The sequence below is a fragment of the Phaethon aethereus genome (assembly GCF_964289735.1).
Source record: "Phaethon aethereus genome assembly, chromosome: 15".
Classification (NCBI taxonomy): domain Eukaryota; kingdom Metazoa; phylum Chordata; class Aves; order Phaethontiformes; family Phaethontidae; genus Phaethon; species Phaethon aethereus.
In genome coordinates this window covers 1653020-1666812 of record NC_138591.1, presented here as the reverse complement: position 1 = coordinate 1666812, position 13793 = coordinate 1653020, and the positions used below count along the sequence as shown (strand labels likewise).

The following is a 13793-nucleotide window of genomic DNA, read 5'->3' as shown; positions in this document are numbered from 1 at the left end:
TAATTAACGCAGAAAAAAAAATTATGAGGAACTTCCAAGTCCATTTCTAGTGCCAAAGAACTGATAATTAATTGCACAATTGATGCGTTCAACTTCTACATTTTCAAGATCTTTTCGTCTCTCTTTGGAAAAGCTTAAAAGGAAAGCAGAAGTGTTGTGGTTTAGCCCCAGCCAGCCGAAACCAGGACAAGAAGTAACAAAGAATATTTTCTGTTTAAAATCAGGTTAGATCGTCCTTGTAAAAGGAACACTTTTAAAAAATCTCTAATCGCTCCCTGTAACACCAATAGCCTTCAACTCATGCAAAGCAAAATCGCTTCTGTCCTCCAGTCCAGGTCTCTCTTTTCACCCCACATCCTCTTTTTCAATTTTAAAATGTCACTCAGCTAAGAAGTTTTGCTGATCAGTCTCCCCTTGTTCCCAATAAACTTCACTCTTCGGTTTCAGATGAATCTCCTTTGGCCAAAACCTTTTAGCAGAATCAAAATACTTATTCCGAGCCCATGCAACGGTTATTATCCTTCAAGGATTTCTGGCAGAGCTCCAGGGACGCGGATGGGGATGGATTCAGTGCAGCCGCAGCCGTGCCATGTCAACAGAGACTTTTTCCTGCCCACCTCCTTTCTCACCTTTTTCCTACATCTCCTGTAATTTCTCTTTGCTGTCTCACCTCTTATTTTTATCCCCTAATCAATTAATTTTTGGTTTGATCTGACATTTAAACTTAATTCATCCAAATGTAAAGAATTCTGCCAAACTGGCAGGAAAATTACATACAATTCCAGGAAACTCTGGGGATAAGTAAGAGGGATGGATGTCTCTTTAAAACCTTTGAGTTTATTTTCCCTAATTTTACTGTCCAGGAGTTCTTCGCCAAGCTGAGAGTGGATTCAGAAGAGTTCACCAGCAACACCAATAAAGAAGTCCAAGAAATACGCAAAGTAAAAACTCAACAAAGATACGTAAAAAAAGAATACTAGCAAAAATATCCGATCAAGTCAGTGTTCTTTTGTCTCGGGGTAGCTGGGACAATAGTTAAAGAATACAGAGCATCCTTTGCTGAAGCGACACGGACCACGTGGGAGTCACATTCTGCACAGGAGACACGAACGTCACCTCCAAACCCATTTCCAGCTCCCACATGCAAGACAAACACACAAGAGCAGCTTGGACTGGAATCCCAGTTTCTGCCAGGCAGGTCAGACCCTTCCTCAGGGAGGATCCTGCTCCACTTCTCCACGAGCATTTTCTGTAAATTGTACTCCTCCTCCGCCTCTGCACCTCCTTCCGTTACTTGACCACCACCGAGTTACCTTACAGGGAGACCAGTAAAACCATTTATTTTCCTCTTTGAAATACCTGGAAATAACCCATTTAGTTTTTCAGGCAGCACCTCAAGCCCAAGACAGAAGGACATGGTGTTTTAGCTCTGATGCCTCCTTGCTCCTTGCCCAGACAAGAAAGACCTCCAAACCAAACCATTCTGCTGCTACAAAATCAGGGCTTTGCCCGATTTGCTTCAAAGAGCCTCTTCCAAAGCGCTGCTTGGCTGCACAGAGCAGAGAGCGCGCAGGGCCGGGGACGCTGCCAGGCGCAAGCGGGCACCTGAGCCATGCAGGCTACTGGGACACCCGGCCCCAAGCCCGGCCGCCTTCTCTGCAGCTCTCGGCAGCGTCCTCTCCACCTCTCCCATCTGGCTGCGTCCCAGGTGGGAGGGAAGAACTCCAGCAGGGCAGCTCTGCTCTCCTCCATCCCCCTGCCACAGCGCCAGGCACGGAGCGGGTGCTCCTGAGCCTGCCCCAGCCCTTCACAAAGGTCCCTGGTCATTATTTCCATTTCATCTCAGAGAAAGCCTTTGCACTTCAGGTAGGTGAAGGCTAAGACCCCAACTCCTCCACTCCCAGCGGTCACTCAGCTCCATCCCCACCCACGAGCAGGACCGGGCATGACCGTGCCCTGGTGCCTGCTCCAGGCAGATGCGCAGTGGCAGAGCTGCTCCCGCCAGCCTCAGCAAACAGGTAAAACGCAAACACGGGCAGCAACTCCCCACTCGGCGCTGCTGTTACACAGTGTGTCGGGCCGACACTAGATGTCAGTGCCTGCTGAGCGGCAGGCACGGGGGAACGCGCTCCCGGTGAGGAAGGGAGATCCAGCGGGGACTCAAGGGGTGCGGGACGCCTGGTGCTGAGGCTGCGGCCAGCGGGTTATGCTCAAGAAGGGCCAGGAGGCAGCTCTCCCCCGTAAACTAGTAAGTGGCTCACTTTTGCCTCAACCCTCTGATTCGGTCAAGAGACTTTGCTGCTTCGTATGGCCAGGACAGCTTGCGAGGGTGTCAGGCCACTCGCAGGCACGTCTCTGAGCTATCAGCACTGTCGTGCCCCCGGGAGCCTTCGTGGCGTCACGGTGGAAGGGCTGGAGAGGGCTCCTGCGCCTTTTTCCTCTTCTCCTGATAGTACAACTTGGCTGTCATTCTGCATACACCATCACCAAGCTGATGCTGCCAGATATTATCATCTGAGTTCACCCATCCATCCTGCACCCACTACTGCCATCCACAGCCAACACTGACCCACAGACCAGCAAGCAGAGAAGCTCCACCAGCGGGCTTCAACAGAGAAAGCTGGGGCTCATTTCCCAGGCGAGGCTGCTTCAGAGGCTGTGAGATGCTGTGAACCCTTGGAGGTTGTAATTAACCTATCTACAACCTGTCTATACCCTGACACTTTGTCACTTCACTACAACTCACACACTTTCCAAGGGATCCCCAGACCTTGGCTTCCACCCTCTGTCTTCCACAGCCTGAGCTCCCGTCCAGCACCCGCAGACACTGCTGTCCTCCATCCAGAGTAGGCACTAGATGGCAACCCACCAGTACGTACAAACCAGAGCACAATTCCCTTGCTATTTTCTACCCTTGCCTTCATGATCTGATGAGGAACTGGAATAAAACCTCACAGCTTTCAACCTCCCCAGATCTCCATGGTGCAGAGCCTGCAAGGGAAGCAGAGTTCCTGTTGACAGGACAGCTTGGAGAAGCAAGGAATGGTGGCGGATGCCAGTGCCTGACACCTCCAGCCTCGAGTCGGTGAGCTGGGCTCCCAGCCGCCGGCTTGCCTTCTCCCACTGGTCCCTCTCCAACTTGTATGGAAAATCATATTATGCCTTCCTGGCATGGGAAAGATGGCTGGGAACCAAGCTAGGTTGCAGGAAAAAAAAAAAAGGAATCAGGAAATACTGAGCAATAAAACCCAACGCAAAGGCTGTGGGACAGAGCTCAGCCTCTTGGTGCCACAAACTGCCACGACTGTATTTTCCCAGCTCACTGCCAGGCTGGAGGAAATTCAGAGCAGGTTCAAAGCAGAGCTGGTGCCAGCAGAAAACAAGGCTCTCCATTGAAATGCACTGCGCACGCAGACTGCCGCCCTCTCCATGAGAAGAAAGAAAAATTTAGTTTACTTGTGCCACGGGGGATACTGAGAACATGCTGTGCTTCCTGAAAGAGGGCAGTGATGGGCAAGTCACAACTTCTCAACCCTGTCTCAGTTTCCACACCTGTAAAATGGAGCTGTATAATGCCAGAGGAGGCTGGGAGGGCTGGCCCACTTCTCTGCAGATCTCTGCGGGACAAGGGGCATCAAAACTCACCAACAACTACGGTATAGAATAAGAAGCATGTGAAAGATGCCTTACAGAGAGCTCCCCTTGCAGCTCCCTAAGTGCCCCAGCAAACACTCACACTTTTAACCTACACGCCTGGCAAAGGAAGTTTTAAAAAAACTTCTTCAAGAAGCGCAGTTGGTCGTGAGGGGAAGGTGAAGCTTCGGATAAGGGAACATTTGGTAATGAGGGTGTTAACCTGAGCCTTGGGAGCCTTCAGCTCCATCCCAGCTCTGCTACCAACTCCCTGTGTGATGCTGGGTGAGCCAGCGAACCTCTCCAGAGCTGTGCGTACTGCAGGGCTAACAGCAGCCCGTCGCATGCGACGAGTGAGGATGGATCACTCGCAAACACCACCAGCGAGATCTCCTGCAGGCGGGGTGGGATAACTTCTGGGGGTAAAAAGCATCAAGCACCGGCATGCCCTCACTCAGCTGCTGCCCTCCTCCTCCGACGGCAGCGAGCAGCAGGGCTTGGTGCCGCCCGCTTTGTCCCTTTGTGATGCTCCGTCGGGCGCCACGGCCCCGCAGCTGTGAGCCCGGGGCAGCCAGGGGGTTTATTTCTGCAGCGCTGTGGTGGACAAGCTTTTTTTGGTGCACTGCTGTTTTTTTCTTATTTCCACAGAACATATAATGTTGAGCAGAGTATAGCACGCCTCCGCCTGCCAAGCCTGATGTCATGCTCTCATTATGTCATTTGTGGGCCCGCTCTGCCTTCATTTCACAAAAAAGAGAGGGAAGGGAAGGGGAGGGAAGGGGGGGCAGTGCTGGCTTGTGCCTTCCCCAGCCCTTCTGGTGTGTGGAGCCCAGCCAAAACAGTAATGGGAAAAGCATCCACAGACAGAGAGAAGCGTCTGTGCAGAGAGGAGCCTGCGTGCAGGCTGGGAGAGCCGCAGCGGTTCAGCAGAAAAGAAGCTCCAGGTCTGTAAGCCACAGTAAAAGCTAAGATTTTTGTGGGTCAGTGAAGCTCCAGAGGTGCTAGGGAAGGACGGCGTCCTGGGTACAGCTTGCAGTGAAAGGAAAAGCTTTTCTATCTCCTAGCCCATCTTCCTGAGCTGGGCTGGCCAGACAAGACACACAGGGTGAGTAAAGGGAGCATCTGCAGTAGAGAGACCCTGTCCTTTGGGGAAAATCACCTTCTCCCCATGGATCAGCCAGGCTGGGCTTTCCCACAAGCCTCCCCCAACCAGCCAGTCTCCTCTGATCCAGGACAGACCCCCCTGAAATGGAGTTTGCCTCATGTTTCTGTGACCAAAGGAAGAGCTGTGGGACTGGGGTGGGCCCCATTTTGGCCCAGAGACTGTGTTTTAACAGCAGGAGTGGGTGCAGGGACACGGAAACAGCTCTGTCCCTGGGAACAAGGGTCCATCCTGCCCCACATCCCATCCCCTACTGTGGCCAGTACCAGGTGTTCAGGGAGACGCACGAGCAAAGCTCCCAGAGAGTGATCCTTCCCCAAAACTCTTCCCAGCTCTTGGCAGCCAGCAACAGAGGACCTTCAGAGCCAGAGACGGCATCGGACTGTCGTATTTAACAGCCACCGACAGACCAATCTTCCACAATGCTGCCCTCCCCTTCCTGAGCCAGCCTGGGCTCCACAGAGCCTACAGCAACAAGCTCCTACAACAACATGCTTTACAAAAAAAAGTACTTTCGTTTGTTGAAACCTGCAAGAAGCATCACTTCATTGGATACTACCTAATTTTCTGCACTGTGAACACTGAATAATTGTTCTTACTTATCTTCTCTGCCCCACTCCTGACTCCAAAGCCTTTCCCAGATTGCCTGAGTCCTCTTTCCCAAGCACATCTTCCAGTGGAAACAGTTCCCCCTTTCTGATCTCAACAAACTCCACACGCTTCGCCCAAACAGCCACTGAAGAATACACGGGTGCTCAGTCCCTGGCAGTCCTCGTAGCTAAAGCCTTGCAGCAACCAGGGAGGAGCAGCAACGACCGAAGTGAGCAGCAAACCGAGGCACAGAAAAGGCCGCAGGCAGCGGCAGCTGCCCCGCAATGTCCCGAGCAAAGCCCCGAGCAAAGCCCAGCCATGCTCCCATTTCTCACCCCCACCAAAAGCCAGGCATCTCCACCGCAGCCAGGGCATCCCCATGGTGGCCAGGGCATCCCCACGGCGGCCAGGGCATCCCCATGGTGGCCAAGGCATCCCCACCGCAGCCAGGGCATCCCCACGGCGGCCAGGGCATCCCACACCTTGCAACCAGAGGGACGTGTGAGATGGCTTGCGAGACTCAGGGAAGCCCACTGCTTCCAGAGCCCTCCACCAGCTGACAGAGCAGCAAACTGCCCAAGAGGTCACTTGCATAGCTGAAACACTGTCTTATGAGTTACCATGGCAAATGCTTTTCTAGTTTCGAGGAATAAAAGGCAGCATGGTGCCCCATGCAGCAATGCCGTTCTGATACTGCCTGACACACATAATAGAATCGCAGAATCACTAAGGTTGGAAAGGACCTTCAAGATCATCAAGTCCAACCATTAATCCAGAGCCACCATGTTCCCTAAACCATGTCCTGAAGTGCCACATCCACACGTTTTTTGAACACTTCCAGAGATGGTGACTCCACCACCTCCCTGGGCAGCCTGTTCCAATGCCTGACCACCCTCTCGGTGAAGAAATTTTTCCTAATATCCTAATCTAAACCTCCCCTGGCGCAACTTGAGGCCATTTCCTCTCGTCCTGTCGCTGGTTACTTGGGAGAAGAGACCAACCCCCACCTCACCACAACCCCTTTCAGGTAGCTGTAGAGAGCAATGAGGGCTCCCCTCAGCCTCCTCTTCTCCAGACTGAACACCCCCAGTTCCCTCAGCTGCTCCTCATCAGACTTGTCCTCCAGACCCCTCCCCAGCTCCGTTGCCCTTCTCCGGACACGCTCCAGCACCTCAACGTCCTTCTTGGAGTGAAGGGCCCAAAACTGAACACAGGATTTGAGGTGCGGCCTCACCAGTGCCCAGTACGATCCCTGCCCTGCTCCTGCTGGCCACACTAGTGCTGATACAGCCCAGGACGCTGTTGGCCTTCCTGGCCACCTGTGCACACTTCCGGCTCATGTTCATGGCTGCCAACCAGCACCCCCAGGTCCCTTTCTGCCGGGCAGCTCTCCAGCCACTCCTCCCCAAGCTTGTAGCGTTGCCTGGGGTTGTTGTGGCCCAAGTGCAGGACCCGGCACTTGGCCTTGTTAAACCTCGTACAGTTGACCTCTGCCCATCGATCCAGCCTGTCCAGATCCCTCTGCAGAGCCCACCTGCCCTCCAGCAGATCAACACTCCCACCCAGCTTGGTGTCCTCTGCAAACTTACTGAGGGAGCATTCGATCCCCTCATCCAGATAATCAATAAAGATATTGAACCAGACCGGCCCCAGAACCGAGCCCTGGGGAACACCGCTTGTGACCGGCCGCCAGCCGGATTTAACGCCATTCACCACGACCCTCTGGGCTCGGTCGTCCAGCCAGTTCCTCACCCAGCGAAGAGTGAACCTGTCTGAGCACTCTCAAGACGAACCGCTCCATGATCTTCCCCGGTACAGAGGTCTGGCTGACAGGCCTGTAGTTCCTGGGATCCTCCTTCTGGCCTTTCTTGTAGACGGGTGTCACATTGGCAAGCCTCCAGTTGTCTGGGACCTCCCCTGTTAACCAGGACTGCTGATAAATGATGGAGAGTGGCTTGGCAAGCTCCTCCGCCAGCTCTCTCAGTACTCTCGGGTGGATCCCATCAGGCCCCATAGACTTGTGGGTGTCCAGGTGGTTTAACAGGTCCTTAACTGCTTCCTTCTGGATTATGGGCAGGTTACTGTGCTCTCCATCCCCATCTTCCAGCTCAGGGGGCTGAATACCCTGCAGATACCTGGACTGGCTATTAAAGACTGAGGCAAAGAAGGCATTAAGTACCTCAACCTTGTCCTTGTCCTTGGAGACAATGTTCCCCGCCATATCCAGTAAGGGATGGAGATTCTCCTTGCCTCTCTTTTTGCTGTTAATATAGTTGTAGAAGCATTTTTTATTATCCTTTACAATTGTGGCCAGACTGAGCTCTAGCTGGGCTTTTGCCTTTCTAATTTTGTCCCTGCTTGACCTAACGAGATCCTTGTACTCATCGTGAGTTGTCTGCCCCTTCTTCCAGAGGTGATAAACTCTCCTCTTTTCCCTGAGTCCCAGCAAAATCTCCCTGTTCAGCCAGGCCGGTCGCCTTCCCTGCCAGCTCTTCTTACAGCACATGGGGACCACCTGCTCCTGCGCCTTTAAGATTTCCTTCTTGAAGACTGTCCAGCCTTCCTGGACCCCTTTGTCCTTCAGGACTGTCTCCCAAGGGACTCTCTCAACCAGTGACCTGAACAGGCCAAAGTCTGCCCTCCGGAAGTGCATGGCAGCAGTTTTGCTGACCACTCTCCTTACTTCGCTCACTATTGAGAATTCTATCATGTCATGGTTGTTAAGCCCAAGACAGCCTCCGACCACCACATCTCTCACCAGTCCTTCTCTGTTTGTAAACAGCAGGTCCAGTAAGGCACCTCCCCTGGTGGGCTCACTCACCAGCTGCGTCAGGAAGTTATCCTCCACACGCTCCAGGAACCTCCCAGATTGTTTCCTCTCTGCCGTGTTATACTTCCAGCAGATGTCCGGTAGGTTGAAGTCCCCCAGAAGAACAAGGGCCAGCGAATGCAAGACCTCCGCCAGTCGCTTATAGAATGTCTCATCTGTCTCTTCGTCCTGGTTGGGTGGTCTGTAACAGACTCCCAGCAGGATGTCTGCCTCATTGGCCTTCCCCCTCATCCTTACCCACAAGCACTCGACTTGGTCTCCACAATCATTGATTTCTATGCAATCAAAACACTTTCCAGAAAAGAGGAGGAAAAACCCTATGTGTTTTTGCATGCCTGAGCCAGGAAAAATTATAGATTTTTGCTGATCTGATTCCTTTTTTTCTTTGTCTTTTGGCTTGCACCTCTCCTAAGAAGCACAGAAGAAGTAACAGCGCTTATGTGCAGAGGATGGAATAGAGATTCTTAACCACAGTGGCTACAGAAACCTGAAAAAACACAGGTTTTTCTGTGTGCTGGGCACAGGAAGCAACGCTGTCATCATGCACTAGGTGCAGGGACACCCCAGCTGGCAGGCTGGGAAGAAAGCTGTCTCAACGCCTCTCCTGCACGATGAGCTCGCAGCCTTTCAGCACAGACAGGAGGGCAACAGCATGTGGAGCACTTCAACACCAGGTACTGGTTTCAGTCACACGCTTGAAACAGGGATTTTCCAAGGCAAAGGGATTCCAGCTCCACCGCACATCACCTCCGAGAGCTGCAGCTGAACACGAGGAGGGGCCTTTCGCCAGTGGGTTTCACCCCTTTCTTCCAAAGCCATTCAGCAGTGGGTCACTGTGAGCTGATGCACCCCACCCCAGAGGCGGCTGCATTTCATCCGTGTGCCCAGGGACTCCACCGCAGAGATCAGCTTCCCAAGAACAGCAATGCTCTTAGGGAGTAAATGCACAAGATGGAGGGCTGGGCAGGGAGAGGCTCAGGGAGACACCGGCAGCTGCCGAGAACGAGTCCTGCGCAGAGAGCTGCACGCTGGGGCTGGCAGACGGCAGCGAGCACCCTTGTCTTCCCGAGGCTGTCCCAGCATGACGACAATTTATTTGTTAATTTTGAATTTATGAGTTTCAAATGCTGGTCCAAGTCTTAGCTCTCTCTAAGGAATTTGCCCCAAAAGACTTTTTCACAAATATTCATCTAAAAACGAAATGTTTTTCTTCCCACAGCAAAATTGTAATTGTTGATAAGAAAATGTAAGGCAAGGATACAAGCATTTCTGCAATGTTCTGTACACTTTGTGCTCTCCTGGGAGAACTGCAAAGCACTCTCGCATATGCCCTTGCAAAGCAGCTGTGCCAGCAGACGGTTGGGTTTGACACGAAGCAGACCCAGCTGTAACTCCCAGCTCCACTGCAGACTCGCTGCGGGACACGAGCAGGTCACCCCATCACTGCGGGCTCCCCTCTGGGCAATGGGAGTGAAGCAATGCTCCTTCCCCGTCTCACTGTCCTGCCTCGTCCTGCTGCAAGCCCCTCCCAGAGCACCAGCACAACGTGACCCGCAGATTTGTGGGACTAAATCCTACTCGTCTTGCTGGCTTGGGGCCACAGGTTCTTCACGATCCCACTGAGAGGCAGGTAGCTGCCCACAGGGCAGTGTAAAACACTCCCTTAGCTCTCGGCAGCGTGGGCCAGCTCAGGGTTGAAGCCTGTACTTCAAGCAGCGTGGGAAAGACTGATCCCCGAGCCCTACATGAGACTGAGCTAAGAGCTCGGGATACCCCAGGTGTCCCTACCCAGCCGCTGCTCGCCCACACTCCCTCTGCTCCTGTGCCCGTGCCCCATCCCTGGAGCAGACAGAGGAGGTGAGGCTGCACATGCCTGTGGGATGTGCCATCCCCACAGCGGCCAGGGCATCCCCACCACAGCCAGGGCATCCCCACCGTGGCCAGGGCATCCCCACCGCAGTCAGGACATCCCCACCATGGCCAGGGCATCCCCACCGTGGCCAGGGCATCCCCACCACAGCCAAAGCATCCCCACTACAGCCAGAGCATTGCCACCACGGCCAGAGCATCGCCACCACGGCCAGGGCATCGCCACCACGGCCAGGGCATCCCCACCGCGGCCAGGGCATCCCGACCCTCCAGGTGGGAGCTGTCTGCAGTGCAGCTGAGGCTCAAAGAGCAGCTCCTCGGATCCCTGCAGCCAGCAGCTTCCCGCAGACTTTCCCAAATATGGTTATGAAGTCGGACCAGGGATGAAGCCACTCGAACAAAGGGGACGTGTTACCTCATGGAGCGACGTCATGTTCTGGCAGGGCCAGCTCGTAGGCAATGGCATCATGCGCTCCATCCCTCTCCTCCCCGGCCAGGAGGGCTGGGTGGGGGCTTTTTCACACGAGAGGCTCCCAGGAACCGGAGCACTGCTGTCTGCACAGGGACCCGCAGCATGGCTCGTTTTACAAGTTATTCTTAGACTGCCACTGACTTCATCTCCTCATTCCCAACACTGAAACAATGGAGCCAAAGGCGAGGGGGGCACTGGGGAGTCACCAGGGGCCTCCTGTGCTTGCGGAGGTCAGCAAGAGCTTCTGCAGGGCGCTCCGGTGGGACGAGGAGCTGGCTACAGGGATGGCCACCATTATGAGAGAGGCTTTTCACACCAGGTCCCACCTTCTGTGCTGCCCAAGTGACCAGGAGCCGGCAGTGACTGGGGCTGGCCCTGGACATGGTCCTCCTCTCCACTGCCAAGAGGTGACTTAATGTGGCATAAAATAAGGCTCGAAACATCAGGCATCATCACCCAGTCCTGCTCTGTCTCCGCAACAGCACACTAAAAGATGAGAACAGGGAAGACCTTCAGCTTGGGAAAGCAGCAACCCAAATATTTAAATAAAGTTCATGTCCATAATTAGTGCTGCACGTAAACAAGCTGTCTGCAGTTTCATCCAGCTAAATGTCAGCCCTGCAAATATACATTTGTTTCATGGAAAGTTTGCAAGGAAACCAAAGATGCAATAAAACCAAGTATCTTCCCAGCACACATGGCAGAGCTCAAGAAAGGAGACCATGTTAGATGCCTGCAGCCCAAATCCAACCACTTTCCACAGAGATACAAACTTCTTCCCCGAAAAAGCATCTGTCCAGGGAGCCCCCAGGACCTGTGGCATTGCATGCCAACACAGAGCTCTTTTAAACACCCAGCTCTAGTCTCTTGAAAACCCAGAGCGTTTCCAAGTCAGCATGCGTGGAGCCCAGTGATATTTTATTTTGCCATGAAAAGTGAGCCCTCTGTAAGCTGTAATTTAGGAATTACACAGCTGAGCTACTGAGTGCTTAATCTTCCTCACAGAAAGTGAAGAGTTTTCAATAAATGTTTAGGTATTGTTGATATTAATTCACCAGCAGGACAGGGGATGGAGAACATAATCCTCGGGTCCTGTTTTTTTATTATCCTATTTGTATTTATTTTAATGTGAGGCCTTTGCTTGGATAGCTATCCTCTACGGCTATTATTTCTCTGTGAGAAATAACAGAAACACAATGCTATTTTTCCCCAGGACCATAAGTTCTGCTATACACAACAAAGAGAGCCACAGGCAGGGTTCACAGAATGCAGGAGGCACTGGATGCTGTTGAACTGATAGCAGCGATATGTCGCTGAGCTGACACAGGAGCCAGAGCCAAGAGACGCAGAGAACTCCAGGGAAGTCATCTCCAGAGCACACGTCCAGTTTGCAAATACTGACACAGTATGAAAAAATATTTGCGTAGCCTCTTCCTTGGAAACCTTCTGGGGCATCCATGTTTTCTATCCCAAAAGGAACAGTGCAACAGCTTGGGCATCAATACAGCAGGAGAACTGTGAACCAGGGACCTTCTGATCATCTGAAACGCCCTGATGAGATTTGTAAAAAACTTAATGCCACTTCTTAGTTGAATTCAGACTGCGAGCCAGCTGAGAGTGAGACTCATAAAGCAGCATCGGATCAAAAGTAATTTTTTCCAACAGTTGGGAAATACTTGTCTCGTTTCTCTCACTGGGAGAACAGTCAGTACGTTGTCAGGCGCCACACAGCACCGGCAGCACACAAACAGGAGGAAAACAAAGCCCCGAGGCAGCCAAACACAGCCTTCATGAAGGACTGAGGGCTTAGGAGTAACATCACCCACCAGCCAAAGCCACCCAGGTGCGGCAGGTAAAGCGGACACGAAGGGGGCACCCTGGATGCAAAACAGCCTGAGACCAGATGGGAAACGTGCCACGGCCAAATGCCCCGAGGCGGCTGAGGGACAGTGTCACCATGTCCCTTAACCCCTGCGGGTGTGGGAGCAGCCTGGGGTGAGCACAGCGCGCTCCCCACTTCGGGCCATTCACTGTCAGAGCAGCACAAAGGCAAGTGGACCTAACGGAAAGATTTTGCGGCCATTTCCTCCTCAGGCGTTTGCAAAGTTTGAGCTCCAGCCCGCCAGGTCCTGCTCCAAAATCCCCCAGCCCACACCTCCCGCCGGGCACGGGGAGCATGGACGACTGGGGGTGCCAGCAGCCCAGCTCCGCACAGACCCGCCGGCACCCGCCTCGGAGCTGCAAAGGACCTGACTGTCCACCCACCGCTGGTAGCGCTGGCCCCGTAGCCAGATCTCAACAGCCTCTTCCCACGGGCGGTAACACCTCCTCAAACGCTTTCCCTTTTGTAGCTGACAGTATAAATTTGTTTGACCTTTAGCTAAGAGCAATCTCTAACAGCCGAGCAAGTTTTCCAAGTTCCTGGGTGGTTGCTTAAGGAAAACATTTTTGTGTGTGTTTTAGCCCTGTCTGTCAAACGATTTCCATCTCCAATACGTTTTACCAACACCACTTCTTTCTATTTAAGAGATTCCGTGTTCCAGGCTCTCACCAACACCCTTCAGCTCAAAGCACGGGACGCGAACCACAAACAGCTGAGATGGGGAAAAGGACAAGTCAAGACCAGGAAGACTCAACCAGGTCCAGGCCCGGCAGCGCGTTGCTGGCGACAGAACAACCTTCAGCAAGTTTTTGCAGCACAACCGGTGCTGGGGAGATGCTGAGCCCTTTACTTATTTTCTTCTTCTCCAGAGAGAGAACTCTGGGATTTGAGGCAGTCACATTAGCACTTGATACGTTTAAAAATAGCACAAAGTAAATGGTGCTGCTCTGTGAAAACAATGATGCTGAGCACAACCACAGAGTTCACAGCCCACTGCCTGCGACAGAAAATCCACAAACCAGGGGAGCCTGGAGCAAAAAGAAAAGTGCAGCACGTTCAGGACCCAAGACCTGGCCAAACCACGGCTGCAGCACAATCCGGTTTGTGTTTTCCTTGTAATCCTGATGTTATGTCTGCTTTCCCTGGTCTTCTCAGCGAAGGACAGGCTCTCCAGATGTTCTGAAGCCCTGGGACCTACTCAATACATGAGACAGTTTTGGGGAAGGGGGGAACAGGACACAAAGCTACTAACCCTTCTCTTTTGGCAGCCTGCTTCTTGCACTAACAAAGAGCAACGGGAATGACTCACAGATATCGAACGCGATCATTTACCCCAATGACTCAAGTACTGCAA

General features: G+C 52.9%; 1 protein-coding gene across 1 annotated transcript in view; it reads right to left on the bottom strand.

Annotated features, from left to right (window-relative positions):
• PKD1 (polycystin 1, transient receptor potential channel interacting) overlaps nucleotides 1-13793 on the bottom strand; it is a gene marked incomplete at both ends in the record, with an annotated part of 95900 nt that overhangs the window by 52594 nt on the left and 29513 nt on the right. The window lies entirely within an intron of this gene.